The 7,653-nt window shown below is 32.5% G+C and overlaps 1 pseudogene; it reads right to left on the bottom strand.

Moving 5' to 3' along the window:
- On the bottom strand, positions 2,471 to 4,222 carry LOC104768089 (annotated as a pseudogene).

Below are 7,653 nucleotides of genomic sequence, written 5' to 3'. Positions count from 1 at the left end.
TTAATCGGAGACTAGTTTTTGGGTTATTTTATTAAATTAATAGTAATTAAATATATATAATAATAAATATATGTATAATTATGTTTATGTGAAAAGAAAAATATCAAATAAAATATAAAGCTATAGTATTGTCTTTAAAATTACGGTAAAAACATAAAAACGTAATATTAGGAAAACAAATTATGATTTTAATAAAAATTTTGTACATTAGTTATTGTAAAACATCATAAACTCTTAATTTAAATGTCTAAATAACAAAAATATATATATATGATTTATATTTGGCTCCAAAAATAATCGGTATATACAAAATTATGCGGGAATTAATCGGATTAGATGGTATAATCGGATAATCGATGCTAGGCGGGGATTAGTCATTAATCAAGGCGGAGAGGGTGGACCTAGCGATTTTACGGGGCGTAATCGATGCTAGGCGGGGATTTTTAAAACAGGGGATACAATTAATGTGTATCATGTTAAAGGCTAAATTGGAAAACTAACATTTATATAGAAGACTAGAATTTAAACCTGCGCACGCGCGGAATTTTAATTTTTTTTTATCAATATAAATTGTTGAGCTTAAATATAAATATATAATCATTCAAAATTTTGAGTATAAATCTATATAAACACTAAACTTACTTTACTGAGTGATATATTGTTGAAGATAATATTTATTTGTTATATCTGTCTGCGTGAGATTTTATTCAAAATTTTTATCAATAAGAATCATTGAATCATTACACGCGGAGTTACAAGCTCTAATATGGGCTATGGAATCTTTGATAGCGGCGGGGGTTGACTGTCAAGCCTTCGAGACGGATTGTGCAGAATTGATTGCAATGGTGGAGCTGCCCGAAGATTGGCCGGCTTTCTCGAACCTGCTGGATGATTTCTCCTTGCTCCGATCTTCTTTCCCTTCCTTTACCTTGACCAGGATCCCTCGTGAGTCTAACGTCAGGGCAGATTGTCTTGCTCGAGCTTCAAGATCTTTAATTTCTGAAATTTATTTTGTAAACTCTTATCCTCCTGTTTGGGCAACCAACCTTGGAGTATTTTTTTAATTTATTTAATGTTTAGTTGAAAAAAAAAGAATCATTGAATATAAATGTAATATTTGAAGATCAAAAGATAAATCTATATAAACACTGTACTTATTTTACTAATCTATATATAACATATATTGTCTAGTATCGAAATAATGTTTTTCTGGAAATCAACAATATATCAATTTATAACAAAAATGACTTAAGAACCTTACTGGAAAAATAATCAATACTGTTGACAATATTCTGACATTTTATCCCTAGAAGAGTTCATTCCATAATCATATCCCATGAAAACATATTTTTATAAGTTCTAACGTCAAATGTCGATTGTTGATCTAATTATAGAGACCATTTAAACATATTGTTATCCCACATTAAATGCAAATATATAAAGTTCCATGAACAGTTTTAATGCTATGTCGCTACAATGGGGGTTGTTCAAGTGCATCATCTGCTATAATAGAATTTTTGACCAAGTTAAGAATGTCTAAATGGGGAAACGTTTAAACCCGACAATGAATATCCGTTCACTAATCCAAATTACACATTCTTTTAAAATCTCATATGTTATTTGCAGATGTTAATTTTGTGATGCAACCTCAGCTTTGTCTTTTCAAAAAAACATAGTGTACTTTAAATATGTTGTTTTGTCAATATTTTGGGTTAAAATCATTTGATAAAATTGATGAAGTCTAGAGTTTGTTTTATATATATATATATATATATATATATATATATATATATATATATATATATATATATATATATATATATATATATATATATATATATATATATATATATATATATATATATATATATATATATATATATATATATATATATATATATATATATATATATATATATATATATATATATATATATATATATATATATATATATATATATATATATATATATATATATATATATATATATATATATATATATATATATATATATATATATATATATATATATATATATATATATATATATATATATATATATATATATATATATATATATATATATATATATATATTAGGTGGGTGATGATGTGAAGGAAGGAAAAGAGAGAAAAGTTAACTTTATATATCTCCTTCGAATCTTCTACTACAGTTAAACTGTTTTTTGTCCCGCAACAAACACACTTTTGAGTTATAAGTTGTAAATAACCGAAATTAATTGTCCAAACAAAGAAATTAAACCTATGTTGCATTTATATTACATACGAAGAGTTTCTTACTCCTTCACAAAAGAAAACTTATATACAACACGATAGATTAGACATGGCAAGTAAAATTCTGTATTAATCTTCTTATTGGCCACACTCGCCCAATGAAGACTCGGTTTGAGAGTCTTTGAAATCGACGACGTCCCATTGACCAAATAATGAAGTGGAAGCAAATTTGGTCTCACTTGCTTTGTTCATCAGCTACTTCTTTGCCCTTGCTTATAACATTGTTCTTTTTGTTTGCGTTGTAGCTCCCGAAGAGACTCTCCATATCTTCTAAAGCCACACCACGTGTCTCCGGAAGAAAAGTGAAGAAGAAGACCCATGCGGCGGCTGCAACTCCGGCGAAGAGAAGGAATGCACCACCGATGGTGAAACCCTTAGAAAGAGACAAGAATGTCATTCCGATAATACCACTCATCAGTCTATTCAACATCACCCCCAAACTTGCACCTTGAGCTCTTAGCCTCACGGGGAATATCTCTGAGCAGTAAACCCACGTCACGAGGCCTGCACCTATTGAGAATGCTGCCACAAAAGACATCACTGTGGTAACGCTAAGCCCTATGGCCCACTTGAGAGTTTGTCCGGGGTTTCTGTCGATTACTGTAAGACTAGTTCCAAGCACGGTCAACGAAATAAACATTCTGCCCATACTCGTAAGCAACAAGGCACGACGTCCAAACCGATCAACCACACAAGTCCCTACCACGATGAAGAGGGTCTTGACAACTCCGACAGCCACTGTAGCCAAGAGTTGGTCATTCTTGGATCGCAGTCCAGCCTTTGAGAAGATGGTCGGAGAGTAAAGCACGACTGCATCGATTCCAGAGGCTTGTTGGGCGAAGTGGATTCCAAGGCATGCTATGAGGATGTGTCGAACGGACGGGGTCGGTCGGACAAGAAGATCCTTCCACACGCCTTTACCGGCAGTCTTCTTGTTCGGTAAGACTATAACATCGTCTGTCATATCATCAAGGATTCCAGCCGCATGTTTGATGTCCTTGAGCCTAGAGATGGCTTCTTCTTTATTGTTTGAGGTTTTGTCAAGAACTTTAAAAGCATCTCCAATGCGACCTTGGAGGACTAGCCACCGTGGAGACTCCGGCATTGCCAACACTCCAATGGCTAGGAGTACCGAGGGAACCGCTCCAATCCCTAACATGAACCTCCAGCCGAGATGCTCGGGAAGCTTGGAGAAGAAGTAGTTGGATACAAATCCTAAAAGTATACCAATGTTGATAAATATCTGCATAAAAAAGAAACATGGTATCATCAACCTCCATGTACAATTATTTATATATATATATATATATATTAGATAATAAGAAAGGTTGAATCTATATTGTACCTCAGGGAAAGAGCTAAGGAAACCACGTGAAGAGGCAGGAGCGACTTCAGCGGTGTAAACAGGCGCAATCATCATAGCATAACCAACACCGATACCAGCTACGAAACGACCAACCATAATGAAAGGATAGTTTGTGGCAAACCCCATGAGAAGAGCACCACAAAAGAAGAAGGCTCCTGCCAACACTACGGTATATCGTCTTCCAATCTAATCTGAAGTTCTACCAGCCGCGCCTGAACCGATCAAGGAGTAGATATTCAGAATCCCCATAAGAATCTCAAGTTGTACGTCTGACAGTTTCAAATCGTCTTTTATGAAGATTGCAGCTCCACTCATCACTCCTATATCTGCAACATCCATCAAATATAAGGATAATTAATAATCTAAACCTTAAAACCGAACAAACCTCGAAATGGGCCGTTAGTGAATCATAAGAATTCATAACGAAGACGAACCGTAACCAAGGATGATAGACGTCATGGATGCTAAGATTGCACAAGCAAAAGCATATTGACTTCTATTTCCTCTTGGTGGCTCGGGTTCTGCAACAACAACACCTCGTTCTTCTCCTGAGGAACTCATTGTGTCCACCATGATTGTAAAACTTACGCTGGTAATTGATAAGGAGAAGAGAGTGTTATTTTCAGAAAAGCTAAGTTTCTTGTGAGTTATGAAATCTATTGAAAGATGCGAATTTAAATAGATGTGTACGTGATGCTCACGATTGAAGCCAACTAAGATGATATATTTTAGAAAATAACAAACAAGCATCCAGTTAATTAATCAGTTATAGTTATAGAAAATGGTTACATCGCACTATAAGATTTGGATCATGTAGCTACATTTTTTTGCTACAAGAGAAGTAATAACAAATCATAACAACAAATTGTTACAAATTAGTGACAAAAAGTTAGTTAAAAGATATTGACAAAGTATATCTGTTACAAAAAGTTATATACAAAAAATTAGTTACTAAGTGTAGCTATATAATAACAAATAGTAACAGATATAGTTTGTAGCAAAAATATTTTAAAATAATATCGATTTAAAAAAAAAAAAAATACTAACATTTAGCTACAAATTACTTGTAACAAACGTGACAATTTGCGACAAAAAAAATACATAGCAAAAATAACAACAATTTAGTTTTAACTAGAGATTTTTTGCTGTAATGTAGTGACAAAGTCATTTGTATCTTAATGTGACCGTATGACAATATTTTTTTTTTTTGGCGACAAATACATATATAGCAGCAATATGGTAGTGATTGTCTAATCAAACAAGTTTCAAAATTATCTACTAATATAAGATAATTATAGTTTACTACATAAATCGTATATTGTAGTATCATTTTATTTTTACTTTAACATCAGTTTAAAAGTGAAAATACGATTATAAGATCATTTCATTAATAGTTTACATTGTATTTTATGTTTTTTTTTAAATTGACTTATAAATTAAAATCTTTGTTTAAAAAAATATTATGATCACATTCCTATTATTTTAACATATTTTCCATTTGATTATAGTATTTTAAAACATTTTTAATTAAGAAAAAGTGATTAAAATGGGATAAGAATTAAGAAAGTATAAATAAAACGCGAGCCAGTGGAAAGACATCAGTCAGATAGATGACGTGACATATTTTCAAACCGTAGGATCCGAGTGAATCCAAGAGATACAATTCTAACATCCCCTATATAATAAAACGGAAGTACACGACATTTTTTTGTAGATTATATAAGATATATATTTATGATTTTTTGGTGATAAACTTGTGACATAGGTGTATCATAATATACGGGTTAGTCTGATTTTTGGTAAGTAAGGATAGTATGGATTTACTTAATTATAGTAACATATAAATCAATTATAGGTAACATTTAAAAGATAAGGAAATCTCTCAACCTAATTAAAACAAAAATATGTGATTCTTCTTTCACATTTATTTTATTTTATATTTAAATTATTTAATTTTTTATCTAATATATTTAGTTAATAAAATTTATGATTTTTTCTGCATATGATGTAATTTAAATTTTTTAAACAGACATATATTGCTCAAATGATGAATAAAAAAAAATACAAAATGCTTTACATCACCTAAGAAAACTATATGGCCAGACATGTTTGAGTAGATATTAATAGAAACTTAAAATATCATTAATTCGGTGCTACATAGATAAAATATTATCTCATTATTTTGTTAACAATATGAATATTAGATTATTAGACGTATCTAATTAAATCGATTAATTAATATTGTAACAAAATAATTAATATGCAGCATAGTGTAGGTTAAGTCATATAATTAACAATCAAAATTCAATATATAATTTTAAAAACTAAACAAATCAAATAAAATTAACAAATAGAAATTAATATTTTTATCAAATAACTTAAAGTGCTGTGTACCGCGGGTCAAAATCTAGATCTACTAGAATAAATCTTACAAAATATATGTTATTTTCATAAGTTATATTGAACATATGATTTCATGGTATAGTATTTGAGAAAAAAATTAAAAGAAATGAAACAATCATATATATAACACTTTAAATAAAAATTACAAAATAAATAAAATAAATGTTAATCCGTGCTCTACCACGGATCCAATTCTAGTTTCTTTATTATTTCATTAGTTAATTCACTAAGGTTAGGATAAATTTTTTTCTAACATGAACCGTTAATTAAAACAAATCTAATGGACATAAATTTAACATTTTCTCTTTTTTGATTCGATCCTCTTCTCTCTTGCATTGCCTCTCTCTCTCTCCGACCAGATCTAGGAACATTGGGAAGAGTTCTCGCAAGAACAAAGGCGTTTAGCTTCAATTGGCCATCGAAGAAGCCATATCATGATGCGTAGTTATCGATTTTATAATTTTTTTTCGAGTAGATTTTTTGTTTTCCGTTTGATTTTCACAAACCAATTTTTGAGGTTCCGATAGGTCATCTTTCCGCCTTCATTTTTAGGTTTCTTTCTGTAACATCTGCGAACCGAAATTCCCGTTTAGGGGATTGCATCGGTCGATGCATGTTCAGTTTTATGCGGATAAGTTAAGTTAAACGCTGCGTTTTGGGTTAGGGAAAACCCTTAAGTCGTGTTTTTGTCTCATTCGACGAGTTCAGCCGTTTTGGGAGAAAAACCAGAGAGAAAAGAGGTCTTTTTAGTTCTTAAGCGTTTTTGGGAGATTCTTGGAAGTTTGTGGCGTTTTCCTGTGAGATCTGAGGCTTAGATCGTGGTAAGAACTTCCTAGGAGCGTTTTTTTCCTGTGTTTGGATCGGGTTTCTTCTGTGGCAAAGGTAAGTGCATGACAATGGCTTATCTAAGCTGGAGATATCTCTGATTTGCTTGTTATGTGTGGTTAGGCTTGTTAGTTTGTTATTCGGGACATTGGGAAGCTTTCCTGTGGTTGGGGATCGAGTTTTGTGGTTGTAGGAACAAAGATCCGGCGAGAAGCTTCGGGGGAACATGATGCTCGGCATTGCATCGGTCGATGCAGTTTGTGCGTCGGTCGATGCAAATGCGAGGACGGTGCATAAAATCTAGGGTTTTCGTGCTATGTCGAGCATGCATCGGTCGATGCAATGGGAGCATCGGTCGCTGCAAGTTAGCCTTGCATCGGTCGATGCAGATCTTGCGTCGGTCGATCCATGTTGGTGTCGGTCGATGCTGAGTCCTGGTTTGTTATTGTTGATTGTTTATTGATGGGTAGAGATGTCGCTGTTGCTTGTGTGTATAGCCCAGTAGATGGGAGGATTGCCTTACTGAGTGTTTATAAAATACCCATGCATTGCAATTTGCATTTGTGTTGCAGGTAAAGGCAAAGTGTGATCGTGGAATCAGGGCGATGAGGAGGATGATGTTTTAGAGACTTGATTGATTGTGGTCTAGCTATTGTTAGGTTGCTAGTGTTGAGTTGATAGAACATTGTAGGATGTTGGAACTTGGTTATTGCATTGTTGGTTATTGGATTGTTATTGTTGGAATTCTTATTGGTTTAATGGAA

The sequence above is a fragment of the Camelina sativa genome, chromosome 19, assembly GCF_000633955.1.
Source record: "Camelina sativa cultivar DH55 chromosome 19, Cs, whole genome shotgun sequence".
Lineage (NCBI taxonomy): Eukaryota > Viridiplantae > Streptophyta > Magnoliopsida > Brassicales > Brassicaceae > Camelina > Camelina sativa.
Note: the sequence above shows the minus strand (reverse complement) of the source record. Positions and strands in the feature narration are given on the sequence as shown.